The following is a 15,809-nucleotide window of genomic DNA, read 5'->3' on the forward strand; positions in this document are numbered from 1 at the left end:
GATTCAGTCCCATGACGTTTACGCCCTGTTCTTGAGTTTTTTTAAAGGAGGAAATGAAAGGAAAACTAAGGATAGTTAAAAAATAGGTGTTCTTGAGCTTTTTTTAGGATGGAAAAGAAAGGCGTAGGAGGAGTTAGAAATGATTAAATTAATGAATTTTTCAAAAATGGGATGATTACTAAGGATAACTATTTTTTAACATAGTTATCCTTTCTTTTCCTCTAATTTCCTTCCAACTCAAGAATACATCTAATTAAAAAAAAAAATCCTTCCATTCTCTTCCCTTTCTTATCCTTCCCTCTCCTTTCCTTGGTTAAAAAACTCAAGAACAAGGCGTTAATGAGGCTAACAACAAACAGAGGAGGATAGATGCTATGGATTCTAAAATAGATTCGAGAACTTGAAACAATACATAGGAACTACTTGACTTGCCCCAACATCAAAGAGATATAGGAACATAATGGATATACATAGGGGTGGCGAATGTGACCCATTGAGTTGAATGAGTTGTATTAAAATGTATATAATGGGCCAGAATAGGTCAAACTAAAAAAATTAAAATGATTGAAACGGGTCAAAACGGGTTGAAATTTCTCAAGTTTTTTTTTTATTGGAATGAGAAAAACGGAGGAAACTTTTTAGTAGTTTTACTTTTTTAGTTTTTGATTTATATTTCGAGTTATGACTTTTTAATTATTATTTTTAAATTTTTTAATGAGGGTTTTTTGAAATGGGTCAAAATGGGTTGAGATTTCAAAAACCCCTCATTAAAAAAATCAAAAAAGTAATAAAAAATCATAACTCGAAATATAAATCAAAAACTAAAAAAAGTAAAAATACTAAAAAGTTTCTTCCGTTTTCTCGTTCCATATAAAAATAAAAAACTCGAGAAATTTCAACCCGTTTTAACCCGTTTCAATCATTTTGTTTTTTAATTTGACCCATTCTGACCCATTATATACATTTTAATACAACACATTCAAACCATTGGTCACATTTACCACACCCAGATATACATGACAAAGTTCAACGAAAAATGCGAACTTGATAAACATAAGGCTTGATTGGTAGTAAAGGGGGATCTCAAAATATGGCATCGATTGATTTATCAAGAAAAACTTGCTTCGATTACAAGATTCGAGACAGTTGGACTAATCATTAATTGCTCTTGCAACACAATATGGTTTGGAACTCCATCAATTTTTTTTTTAAAGGTTCCAACTACAATATATAGAAACATAGATATTACATCAATATAGCAGGTAGGTGGGCAACAAGCTGCGCCGCCACCCCTTTCTGAATTGCAAACCCTAACCTGCTAAAGACATACCCCTGCCCCTTTGGAGTCGACACATTGCTATGCACAACCTGTTGGACCCTGGTTAGGAAACGGATAGCTTCCAGTGCCAAGGAGCCAAATGTATCAAAAGCCAGAGAGACAAAAATATCAAATGGATGTTAAATTAGCATTCTTGAATTGATACTAAAACGAATGAGTTTATCAAATAAGGAGAAGAACATAAAGTATGCTTACTTAAAAGAGCTTTATATGGGCTAAAACAAACTACTCTGGCTTAGTATAGTTGAACTAATGAACTTTTTACATAACAATGGGTTTCGGAAATGTACCTTTGAGCACACATTGTTTGCTTGTACATTGACGATCTCATTATTATCGTCAATTCACGGAGTGACTTATTAAATTCTAAAACTTCCATGCATAAGAAATTTGATATGACCGGCTTATGGATTCTGCATTACTTTCTCAATGTGGAAATTAGATATAATCAAGAGACATTACTATTATCTCAGCAGAAATATGTTAATGGGTTACTTAACAAATTTAGGTTAATTGATTGTTCACTGGCTACTACACCTATGGAGCATGGTACACGATTGACAAAATTCAACTTGGAAACCGATTTAGATACTGGACTTTAAAGAAGTTTGGTTGGTAGCCTCTATCTTACCACCACAAGCACATATATAATGTTTACTATCGATTTTTGAAGGACGAACACGAAGCATCATTTCATCGATCGACCTCAAAATAGATACCATTAACCAATCTAGCAAACATCTGATTTTTAAGTCCTTGTACGATATTCTGGTCACAATATGTTCCCTAATAATTAGTTATCAATGTAGTTAGTATCTAACCATCACGTGTCAAAAGGGCTTGTAGTCAAACGGTATCAAATTGTTTGGTAGCGCGGGGTCCCTTCCAAATTATAAGAGTCAAGGCGATAGTAAGGTTAGTGGAATCAAGAGACTTCCCACCAAACTATCATTATGAATATCAGATTATTGTTACTTTTATAATGAATGTAAAATTACAATTACCCATATTCACTTTTAGAGGCTGGTCCGTGGGCATGTATATTGGACCGATGAAACATTGCTACACATGCCAATTGCCATTTACTTCTTGTTAGGTTATAACCTCCTGGCCATTTTTGTACTCATCTCTAAATATGACTATTGTATTTATTTGGAATATTGATATTTATAACCCATAGAGAATAACGTCTTTATTTAATTTAAAAAATAAAAGGGCTTTGATCAACACGGATTAGCCCATGCATGCAGGTGAACTGGCCATATTGTCAACAATTGGACTGCCTTTTTCTATTCCGTAGGCCAAACAAGTTTGATCCATCGGACCACCACCCACCAAACCTTCTATCTCATGCTTATACAGTTATACGAGGGTCAAATTTTTAGAACCCTAATCTTGTTTATTCAATTAATAGCGTAATCAAACATGTAATTTAGTAAAATTACTTATGGAAACACGATTTTTTTATGAGGATGAGAAAGATTTTGGTTGGTGTTCTTTACGGTTTATATATTACTAGTGATCCATGATTATGATTAATGATGATCAGTTATGAAACTTCTTGTATTCTATGCATAAAGGCATCTAAAGGAAAATTATAAAGTTCTTTAACGTATTATAATTAATTCCATCAAGTAAATATTGAGAACTTGTAGTTATGTCAATTTGATTAACTTTAATTAAATATATGATGGCCACATAATTTTATTTCAAACATTCTCTCACTTGACCGAGTGATCATTTACAATGAGTATACATGTAAGTTTCGTCAAGCTAAACACTAATCAAGTTTCATGTTGAAACTATATCCGGTAGTTACAGTCATTTGAGGATTTAAAATCATTCATATACACTATATGATCGAGTTTATGTATAGAAATTTGCCAGGTGAATTGATATACTTAACCAACACTAGGCCAGGCTTAAATTATGTAGTTGGTCTCGTGTCTTGGTTCATGCAATCTCTATCAAAACTTCATCTCAGGCCAACCAAAAGAGTAGTAAGGTACATTGCAAGCACATCCACTTTTGGAATACGATATGATAAGGGGGCAAGTATCAAACTAATTGGATTCACCGATATTGATTGGGCCAGTTGTGTGTTCCCATGGGCGGATCCAGCATACAAACGGGTGGTTCCCCGGAACCACCCGAGTTTCGAAATAATAGTGTACGGATATATAGAAGACGCGTAGGAACCACCTTATAAATTAAGAGGGAACCACCTAAAAAAAATTCCTGGATCCGCCACTGTGTGTTCCCATTGGTAGTGTTGTAGTTAGCTGGGGTTCAAAGAAAAAAACCATTGTTTGCCTTATCTAACACTGAGGCTGAGTACATTTTAGCAACTGCATCAACGTATCAAGCTATCTTGTTGCATAGAAACCTTGAAAAGTTGGGATTGCCTCAAACTACTGCTACTACCATTTACCGTGACATCATATCGGCAATAAACCTTAGCAGCAGCCTTATTATGCACAATCACTCAAAAATTCATTAAACTCAAGCACCCAATATCCAGGAAATGGTAGCACAAGAACATGTTGTTCTTGATCATTGATTCATTGCAACACCAATGAACAACTTGCACTTCAGCTTGTTGGATCAGATCACACTTTATATCAAGAACAAAGAACAATATTATAGAAGTAAAGAACAAGTGAGTTGCTGAAAGCTTAATACTTTATTGATAACCAGGAGGTCTTTAAATAGCCAAAGGATTACAACGTTAACATACTAAAAAAGCTGAACAAACATAACAATTGAAAAAAAAACTATAAATTGAAAACAACTCTAAAGAACCGGACAATAGGATGACCAGGCTCTTCTTTATTCAAAACTTAAATAAACCCACGTGCACTTATGAATTTTGAATTATATTCCAATACCCCTGCTTAATTCAAGAACTTCATAACTCCCATTATTTCCCTTAGATGATGAAACTGTTCCACCGCAACAGCCTTTGTGAATGTATCTGCCAATTGCTCACCAGTATAACACATGACTTAATATTAACTTGTTCCGTCTCAACTAAGCTCCTTACGTAGTGATATTTTATGTCAATGTGTTTACTTCAACTATGTATGGCTAGATTTTTTTTGTCAGGAATACAACTGACATGTTATCACATGATATGTTTGTGGCTCCTTCGTGCTTCTGTCCTAAGTTTGCCAACAACTTCCTTAACCATATAGCCTGGCATGCTGCTTCATTAGCTAAAACGTATTCTGCCTCGGTGGACGATAATGCTACTACTTGTTGCTTCTTAGATCTCCACGACACTATACTTGAGCCAATTGAAAACACATATGCTAAGATGCTTTTTCTATCTTCATAGGATCCAGCTCAAACACTATCCGAGTATCCTTCTAAAACAACATTCTTTGAAGCTTCATAAAACAACCAATAATCATATGTTCCAGCCACATACTTTAAAATTCTTTTTGCCACCCCATAGTGAACTTCATATAGCATTTGCATATACCTAGAGACTGAACCAATTGCGAATGAAAGATCGGGTCTAGTGTGAGTCAAGTAAAGTAAACCGTACTAGACTCCTAAAGGTGAAATGCATCTGCATTTGGTGTTTCATCTACTGCCTTGAGCTTTCATCCAACTTTCATAGGTATTGCCATTGATGTGCATCTCCACATGCCAAATATTTTAAGTAGATCAACTGCATATCTTCTTTGACACACAAAGATGCCATTGATCCCCTGCTTAACCTCTAGTCCCAGAATAATAATGTAATTCTCCCAAGTCCGACATCTCAAACTCAGAAATCATTTTACTTTTGAATTCATCAAGTAACTCATTATATGAACTTGTATAAACTATATCATCAACGTAGAGACAAACTATGATAAGTTCTAAGTTACTAACCTTCTTGACATAAACAATAGGCTCACTGGAGGTTCTTTGGTATTCATTCTTTTGTAAATAGGTGTCAATCCTCTCATAACAGGCCCTAGGTGCCTGTTTGAGACCATACAACACCTTGTGGAGCTTACACACTTTATCTTCTTGTCCCTTCACTTCAAACCCATGAGGTTGCGACACAAATACTTCTTCTTGCAGTGGGACATTCAGAAAAGCTGATTTAACATCGAACTGTAAATCTTGCCAACACTTTTGAGCTGCTAGGGACTAATTTACTCGTATGGTAACCGGTGAAAATGTTTCTTCATAAGTTGCTCCATAATCTTGAGCATAAACTTTGGCAACGATCTCAGATTTATACTTTTGCACCTGACCATTTGCATGCAACTTAACTTTATATTGAAGACAATAAGATTCAAGTCTAAACCTTTATTGTATTGATTAATAAGTTGTTGTTATTACTTGATTACAAATAACCCCTATTTATAACCATACAATTACTTGTTAGACAAGAATAGGAGGAAAACTAACTCAATAACCCCCTAGGTTTGTAAGTACGACAACTAGGTCCCCGCACTTACGCAAGATTACACTAACAATCACCCCCTAATCTTGTGACACCGATGAAGTTTCGCATCTCGTTAAACTTCAACCGTGGCAACGCTTTTGTAAGGATGTCTGCTCTTTGTAAATCTCCACTGACATGCTCCACCTTGATTTGTTCTCTTTCGATGCACTCCCGAATGAAATGGTACCGTGTGTTGATGTGTTTGCTTCTCCCATGAAAAACCGGGTTCTTCATCAAGGCAATAGCCGATGAATTATCCACCTTCAACGTCACGATCTCCTCCTTTTCTCCAGTCATCTCTGACAACAAACCTCGAAGCCATAAGGCTTGACATGCAGCCGATGTAGCTGCCATAAATTCAGCCTCACATAATGATAACGCCACCGTTCCTTGTTTATGAGAAACCCATGATATCGGTGATGTACCATAGTAGAAAATCAAACCTGAGGTACTCCGACCATCATCCATATCCACCGCATGACTACTATCACTATACCCGTGCAACATATTGTTTCCGCCTCTCGAGTAAGTAATACCAAAGTCTAGTGTACCTCTTAGATATCGGAGAATATATTTAACTGCTTGAGCATGAGCTTGAGTTGGTGATTGCATGAATCGACTCACATAACCAACCGTGTAGCTCAAATCGGGTCCTGTATGAGTTAAATACCTTAAGCTTCCGATTATCTTTCTATAACCGGTCGGATCTACCTTCGGATTTTCATCTTCCTTTGACAACTTTAAGCCCGGTTCCATAGGAAATTGAGTCGAGTTGCACTCCCAAAGACTTGCTTCTTTTAGGATCTTCGTTGCATAACCACTTTGCTTTAACGTTATCCCACGATCACTTTGCTTCACTTTGATCCCGAGATAGTAATGCAACAACCCGAGGTCACTCATCTCGAACCTTGACTCCATTTGTCTTTTGAAATTTGCAATTTCTTGCACACTTGTACCCGTGACTATCAAATCATCAATGTAAACACCAACGAGTGTAAACCGTTTGTTCTTGTTTACATTGAGTGAAACCGAGTTCTTTTAACGACCCGTCTAGTTTAGTATTCCACGCCCTTGGAGCTTGGCGCAGACCGTATAACGCTTTAGCCAACTTGTACACTTTTCTTTCTTCACCTTTCTTAACGAACCCATCCGGTTGAAATACGTACACCTCTTCTTTCAAATCACCATGAAGAAACGCGGATTTTACATCCAAGTGATGCACTTCCCAACCTCGGTTAGCTGCTAACGAGAGTAAAAGTCGAACGGTTTCGATTCTCGCCACTGGCGCGAACACCTCTTCGAAATCGATCCCATATTTCTGAACATACCCCTTAGCTACGAGTCGGGTCTTGTCACACCCTCAAAATCCACTAACGGAGTTTTACCGTCAGAGGGTGTGAACTAACAGGATCGGAATCATTAGTTATAATCAAACCATAAAAACGTTTAAATGCAAATAAGTGCGGAAGCGTAAACCATATAAATAAAGATGATTCAAACAATGCATGTTCCTAGACCGCGCGCCCGCCTCGGCTACCTGAGAATAACATACTAAAAGGGTCAACACGAGGTTGGTGAGTTCACAAGTTATATAAAAATAAATCGTTTAGCGTTTGCGTTCAGCGTTTTACGTTAAGTGTCTTGCGTAACCACGTTACGGCGTTTAAGCGTTTTGCGTAACCACGTTACGGCGTTTAAGCGTTTTGCGTAACCTCGTTACGGCGTTTAAGCGTTTTGCGTAACCTCGTTACGGCGTTTAAGCGTTTTGCGTAACCTCGTTACGGCGTTTCAGTGTTGCGTAACACCGTTACGACGTTTAAGTGTTGCGTAACCCCGTTACGACGTTTAAGTGTTGCGTAACCCCGTTACGACGTTTAAGTGTCGCGTAACCCCGTTACGACGTTTAAGTGTTGCATTACCAGATAGTGTTATGTCAAATTATATATCGATAGGTAGCTAATCTATACAACAAGTATCGCTAAGTGGTTCGCGACCGAAGCTGACTGTTTATCAAGTGCCCGTCACCAGGTCAATCCAGACCATGGTAAGTGTTAGCCAAAATTACACCCACTCAACCTCCAGTTGAGCTTAGCGTCGGGTGGGGTTTGTCAAACCCAGTAGTACTACTCAACAGTGACTCGCTATTCCAAATATTAACCGGTCCGATGTGTGGGACTTCAAATGTTACGTTTGCCGCTTAGCCTTTACAAGTGATATATAATTTATAACAAAATCTTAAATATGCGTTTATCTCAGAAAGCACGTTTATCGGAGTATGTTATCTCCCCCAAGTGAAAAGCGTTTGAAAACAGTTTAAAGAGGGGAAAGTGAAACTCACCGTTTGCGAAGAATATCCCAAATTAGATCACCAAGTGATGCGCGTCGTAGAAACTCTCTAGCGTTCTAAATAACAAAGAGATTTTCTAAGTATTGGTACGTTTAACGAGTCTCTAGACTCGGCACATAATACCTATGCACGTAACGGATTTCGTGTTTCGTTTGTGAATCGTGTGTGACTTAAACAAGTACAATTGTGATACGATACATGAGTGAGCAATTACTTTCGTGTCACGTACTAATAACATACTTTACTAGCAATTATCCCCGTAAGGGCATTTTGGTCAACAAACAAAAATAACTAACCATTATTCCCCATAAGGGCAATTTGGTCAATTCATGGCAATCAATTAGCAACTATTCCCCGCAAGGGTATTTTGGTCAAAACATAACAAATATACAAAAACTATCATATTTCATGCATTTTTACACAACTCAGCAGTTAGTTTCATTATGACAGAATTTCTACTTGAAAGATTGTACTATTTCGCCGATCATAACGTCTCAATTAATTCACCAAAAATCACCACAGAAGCATACATATCTTAGGTTTCCAGAACATATTTTATCTTATTTTTATTCCACATATTTTTCTTATAATGACCAAAAAATTACAGCAAACTCATATCAGTCAGATTCATGCGCAACAGAATGTTATTTGCAATTTCTGTTAAACGAAAAATCCAATAAATGCAAGACCACTTGGGTTAGGTTCCTAACTCAATAAGTCAACTTCCAGAAGTGGAACCAACCCAATTGGCCTCGTAGATCATGAGATATAATATTTACAAAACAACCTAACAGCAGGTCTAACAACTCAGCTTTGCACCACGTTTTTGTAAAATCATAAAAGTTAACTTTCACACGTCCAAAAATTACAAATTTATATTCTTTAGAAACTAGACTCAACCTAGTTTACTGTAGTATCAATTATCTCATTCATTTACCACTTTTACATCCCGTTACAGTCATTCGATCATCAACAACACAATCTGTCCAGAAACTGTTTTCATCCAAACTCAACAATTTAACTATCTATAGATCACAAATCATTCATAGAACATTCTAGACATCATAACTCCTATCAATCATACCATACATACATAGTTAGGGTTTTACTTGATATCAAACTCAAAGACAACAATAATCATGCAACAATATCAAATCTAGTTATCAATCATCATCAATTAAATCAAGAATCACATGAATATCATAATACCAAGAAATCAGCCATAAAGGTTTACAATTAACCCAATAAAACTAACAATTAAACATAGAGGATACATAGAATAGTTGTGTATACCTTCCTAGCACCTTAATCTTCAATCAAACTTGAAAGATCTTGATTGTGTGTGTGTGTATATTAATCGATCTCAAGGAAATAAAGGGAGGGGATGGCTGCCGATTTTTGTAGGGGAATAGGTAGGAGGTTAGGGTTTAGGTTTACCATGTATTTATAAAGGAATATGTTACACTTTGGCCCCTCAACTCCTAAGTATTACTTTTTCTAGAACATTCTATCATAACTTGCACATTAAGTTAACATTAAGTATTACTTTTTCTAGAACATTCTATCATAACTTGCACATTAAATTAACATGACAATAATATTATCACATAACACATAATCCTAACACATAATTATCACATAATTAGTGTTTTAGTGTTTTTCATTTATTCATCAATCGTTTGCGTTTCGGTGCAAATCCCGAAAGACTACTACACATGTAGTAAGTGTTAAGCGTCATTTAAACCCTAGTTTAAATGTATTGAGGTTTGCGTTTAGATTCAATAATCTAAAGTTTGAATTGACGGAGTTGCGTTAACGGAGTTAACCTGAAATTGACGATTGTCACATCATTCCCATGTTAAAGAATTTTCGTCCCGAAAATTTGAGTCAAGTCGTGATGATTTTCTGAAAAAGTAAGAAAAATTTTCAGTTTGTCATATCATCCCCTAGTAGAAAGAAATTTCGTCCCGAAATTTAATTCATACCTCCGGTGATTTCTGACGGTTTGCCGGGTTTCGCGGTTTTCTATGTTTGGTCAGCCCTTCAAAAAGGTGAGGATACTTTTTCATCATTTGATTCTCGCGTTCCCACGTGAACTCCGGTCCACGTCTCGAGTTCCAATGAACTTTAACAATTAGAATTTTGCTGTGCTTGAGCGTTTTGGTTTCCCAATCCAAAACCTCAACTGGTTCTTCAACGAAGCGTAACTGTTCATCAACTTGTAGTTCCTCCAAAGGGACTACTTGAGTTTCATCGGATAGGCATGTGAAAAACATTGTGTACACTACTGAGTTCTGCTGGTAAGTCCAGTCGGTACGCCACTGGACCAACGCGTTCCGTTATCCGATAATGACCAACATATCGTGGGTTGAGTTTGTTTCGCTTTCCAAAGCGAACCACACCTTTCCAAGGTGAGACTTTGAGTAACACTCGATCGTTTACTTGAAATTCGAGAGGTTTTCGGCGCTTGTCAGCGTAACTCATTTGGCGATCACGTGCTGCTGCCATGCGGTTTCGGATTTGAACAATCTTTTCCGAAGTTTCGAGTACCAGTTCTGGACCAGTGATTTGGCTGTCACCCACCTCTGCCCAGCAGAGCGGTGATCGACACTTCCGTCCGTCTAGTGCTTCAAACGGTGCTGCGTTAATACTTGCGTGGTAGCTGTTATTATACGAAAACTCTACCAAAGGTAAGTGGGGTTCCCAACTTTTTCCGAAATCCAACACGCATGCACGCAACATGTCCTCCAGGGTCTGAATAGTCCGTTCACTTTGCCCATCCGTCTGAGGATGGTATGCTGTACTCATATCGAGACGGGTGCCCAGTGCGCTTTGCAGCGACTTCCAAAAGTGCGAGGTGAAACGAGAATCTCGATCGGAAATGATCGAGACAGGCACTCTGTGTCTAGACACCACTTCTTTCATGTATACGCGAGTCAGTCTTTCCATTTTGTCCGTTTCCTTAATTGCTAGGAAGTGTGCCGATTTAGTCAACCGGTCAACGATCACCCAGATGGTATCGCATCCCGTCGGTGTCTTAGGCAAACCCGTAATAAAGTCCATTGAGATGTGCTCCCATTTCCACATTGGGAGTTCCGGTTGTTGCAGTAGACCAGATGGTTTCTGGTATTCTATCTTGACTCTGGCACAAGTCAAGCATTTGCTCGCGTAGGTGGCAATGTCGGCTTTCATGTTCGGCCACCAGTAAAGTGCCTTTAAATCATGATACATTTTATCTGAGCCAGGGTGGATAGAATATCGGGACTTATGAGCTTCGTCCATCCCTAGAGTTCTCAACTCTCCGTATCGTGGAACCCAAATCCGGTTCTCAAAATATCGGACCCCGTCCGATTTTGGTTTCAAGTTGTTTGTCCATGCCCCGCATGAGTTCTGATGGAAGATTATCATCTTTCAAAGCTTCAAGTTGTGCATCGCGAATCTGGTCGGGTAAGCTAGCATGAATTGTGAGTTGCAATGCTCGTACTCGTCTGGGTTTATCGGTTTCTTTTCTACTGAGTGCGTCGGCCACTACATTGGCCTTGCCAGGGTGGTACTTGATGGCACAATCATAATCCTTAAGCAACTCGACCCAACGACGCTGTCGCATGTTCAGCTCCCTTTGATCGAAGATATGCTGGAGACTCTTGTGGTCGGTGTATATGGTAAACTTGGTACCGTACAAGTAATGCCTCCATATCTTTAGGGCAAACACCACAGCTCCGAGTTCCAAATCATGAGTCGTGTAGTTCTTCTCGTGAATCCGTAGTTGTCGAGAGGCATAGGCTATAACCTTCTCGAGTTGCATCAGCACACAACCGAGACCTTGTATAGATGCGTCACAGTGTACCTCAAAATTTTCCGTTCCCTCGGGGAGGGCTAAAATAGGGGCGCTACAAAGCTTGGTTTTCAACAGTTGAAAAGCGGATTCTTGCGCGTCACCTCAGTTGTACTTAGTGCCTTTTGTGAGTCAAAGCAGTGAGGGGTTGAGCAATCTTTGAAAATCCCTCGATGAAACGCCGGTAGTAGCCGGCCAGTCCTAGGAATTGCCGCACCTCAGTCGGAGTCTTAGGTGCTTCCCAGTTTTTGATGGCCTCTACCTTACCGGGATCGACATGGATACCATTCTCGTTGATCACATGTCCTAAAAAGTGAACCTCGCGAAGCCAAAATTCACATTTCGAGAGTTTAGCATACAGTTGTTCCTTCTTCAATAGTTCCAAAATTACCCTTAAGTGATCTTCGTGGTCAGTCTCGTTCTTGGAGTAGACGAGAATATCATCGATGAAAACAATCACGAACTTGTCGAGGTACGCCTTGCATACTCGATTCATGAGATCCATAAATACGGCTGGGGCGTTGGTTAGGCCAAAAGGCATAACCGAAAACTCGTAGTGACCATACCGTGTTCTGAAAGCCGTCTTTGAGATATCTTCTTCGCGCACTCTCAGCTGGTGGTAACCGGATCGTAGATCAATCTTCGAGTAGTAACTCGATCCTTGAAGCTGGTCAAACAAATCATCAATTCGGGGTAAAGGATAACGGTTCTTGACCGTCACCTTGTTCAACTCCCGGTAGTCGATGCACATTCGGAAAGTCCCGTCTTTCTTTCGGACAAACAAGACAGGGGCTCCACATGGCGATGAGCTAGGTCGGATAAAACCCTTATCCAACAAATCTTGCAACTGAGTGGACAACTCCTGAAGTTCCGCCGGTGCGAGCCGATACGGGGCTCGTGCTATGGGTGCTGCACCGGGTGTCAACTCGATTTGGAATTCGACTTGACGAATAGGAGGGAGTCCGGGCAAATCCTCCGGGAAAACTTCCGGGAAGTCTAGCACAACCGGTATGTCTTCAATTCGTTTCTCCTCCGCGGGTTTCTCAACAATCTGTGCCAAAATTGCCGGATGACCCTTTCGTAGATACTTCTATGCCTTCAAAAGGGTAATGACGCTGGTGGTCATGCCGCTTCTCTCGCCTCGGACCGAAATGATCTCGCCGGAAGGGGTAGAAATGTGAACTATCTTGTCGTGACATATAATCTCCGCTCGGTTCTCGGATAACCAGTCCATGCCGACAACGACATCGAAACTACTAAGCGTAAAAGGAATAAGGTCGATATCAACAATATGACCTGACAGTTTTAACTTACATCCCGCAAGTACATGAGTCGTTACTATAGCCTTACCGTCAGCTAATTCAACATAAATCTTAGCATCTAACGGAGTTGGAGTTAAGTCTAAGAGTTGACTAAAGGCTTTCGACACAAAACTCCTATCAGCTCCAGTGTCAAACAAAACAGAAGCAAAACAATCGTTTACAGGGAACTTACCAGACACCACATGCGGATCATTGCGGGCTTGACCCGATCCAATCACAAACGCTCTTCCTTTGCCATTTCCTCCACCATTACTGCCACTTCCATTACCCCCATTATTGTCATTCTGTTTCAGCTTGGGGCAATCCTTCCGGAAATGACCTTCCTGTCCACATTCAAAACATCCCTTAGTCGTCATCGGTGGCTTAGGAGCACCCTTCGCCGCAAGGTCAACTCTACATTCCTTCGCTTGGTGACCTATCTTTCCGCATCTTTGACACTTGACACGGTCACACTGACCAACATGATGATAGTTGCACCTATTGCACTTTGGATATCTCCCAGCATATCCGCTCGAACCCTGCCCGCTACCGTTGTTATTGTTGTTGTGACTTTGATTGTTAAAGCTCCGAGTGAATTCGGGCTTACGGTAGTGTTGTTGCGGTGGGAGGTTCGAGGATGAGGATCTGGTGTTGCCAAACTTCCTCTTTCCGCTGCTCGGGTTGCTGTTGCTGTTGTTGTCATTACTCGGGTTGTCACGGGCCTTAGTGGTTGAACCCCTAGGTGGTAACGCACCTTGGGCCACTGCTTGATCCGTCAGTTTGTGAGCTAACCGGATCGCTTGTTGTATCGTGGCTGGTCTGGAAGACGTCACCATGCCCTGAATCTGCGGTGCTAACCCATCAATGTACATTTCAATCCTCTTACTCGGCGGATCTACCATCCGTGGACACATCACCGCTAACTCGTGAGAACGGGTAGTGTAGGCTTCGATTTCCGAACCCACCATCTTCAATGACCAAAATTCCGACTCCAACTTTGAAATCTCCTCCCTCGGACAATACTCTTCTCGCATCAAGTCTTTGAACTCCTCTCAGTTCATAGCGTTAGCTAGTTCCAATCCAAGAATTTGCACATTTGCACATCGTCTGAGGACACCTCTTAGTGTGCCTCCTCCTCAGCCGGTTCTTCTTCAGGCTCCTCCTCGGGATCTTCCTCGGGGTCCTCCTCAGGTTCCTCTTCAGGATCTTTTTCAGGATCTGCCTCAGGCTCGGCCTCAGGCTCTGCCTCGGGTTCGGCTGCGTTCTGAGCAAGTTGCATTTGTAGGTCATCGCAACGCTCGAGTGCTATCTCGGTTCGGGTCCTTGCTTCTTGGAGTTGCTCTTGCAAGTCTATCATCTCGGCTTGCATCTTCATCATAACCTTCGTTTGTTGCTCACTAGTCTCTTGCATTTCTTTCATTGCCGCTGCCATGCGGGCAATCTCCTCCTGAGTCTCGGTTCCGTCTTTAAACAGTCTGGAAACATTTTTTCTCGTGTAGCGCATGTAACCCACATCACGCTCCAAACAAGAAACGACAGCTGCGAGAACTCGCTCCACAGGTTCGGTTATGGGTGGTAGGGTGTTGGGATAAGCAGGGTGGTTCGGGTGAGGTAACGGGGGAACTTGTTCGCGATAGACCATACGTCTGATCATGTTAGGGTACCAATCCCAGCTAACGTCGTTTTCGTAAATGCCTCCGGATAGGCGGTACCTCTTTGGTGCGGGTGTTTCGAGTTCCGGGACTACTCGGGGTGGCAATGCGGTAGGTAATTGCGGTTCCTTCCCGTGAGCATGAGTCATCAGATCGGACGATGATGAGGATGGCGTCGACATCTCTACAGGTATGCCGTGTATGCGCGCGTATGAGTGAAAGAGGTAAAGAGATAAGACAACAAAGACTACACAAACCTATGCAGTGCGTATCATTATAACTAATGGGTCGTCGCGGTTATAGTCTAGTATGCATGCAGCTTCTAGTTCGCTATAACCAATGGCTCTGATACCAATCTGTCACACCCTCAAAATCCACTAACGGAGTTTTACCGTCAGAGGGTGTGAACTAACAGGATCGGAATCATTAGTTATAATCAAACCATAAAAACGTTTAAATGCAAATAAGTGCGGAAGCGTAAACCATATAAATAAAGATGATTCAAACAATGCATGTTCCTAGACCGCGCGCCCGCCTCGGCTACCTGAGAATAACATACTAAAAGGGTCAACACGAGGTTGGTGAGTTCACAAGTTATATAAAAATAAATCGTTTAGCGTTTGCGTTCAGCGTTTTACGTTAAGTGTCTTGCGTAACCACGTTACGGCGTTTAAGCGTTTTGCGTAACCACGTTACGGCGTTTAAGCGTTTTGCGTAACCTCGTTACGGCGTTTAAGCGTTTTGCGTAACCTCGTTACGGCGTTTAAGCGTTTTGCGTAACCTCGTTACGGCGTTTCAGTGTTGCGTAACCCCGTTACGACGTTTAAGTGTTGCGTAACCCCGTTACGACGTTTAAGTGTTGCGTAACCCCGTTACGACGTTTAAGTG

Source organism: Bidens hawaiensis, unplaced genomic scaffold (genome assembly GCF_021521415.1).
Source record: "Bidens hawaiensis isolate Kalapana, Puna unplaced genomic scaffold, B.hawaiensis_p1.1 tig00010811_1, whole genome shotgun sequence".
In the NCBI taxonomy this organism is placed as follows: Eukaryota; Viridiplantae; Streptophyta; class Magnoliopsida; order Asterales; family Asteraceae; genus Bidens; species Bidens hawaiensis.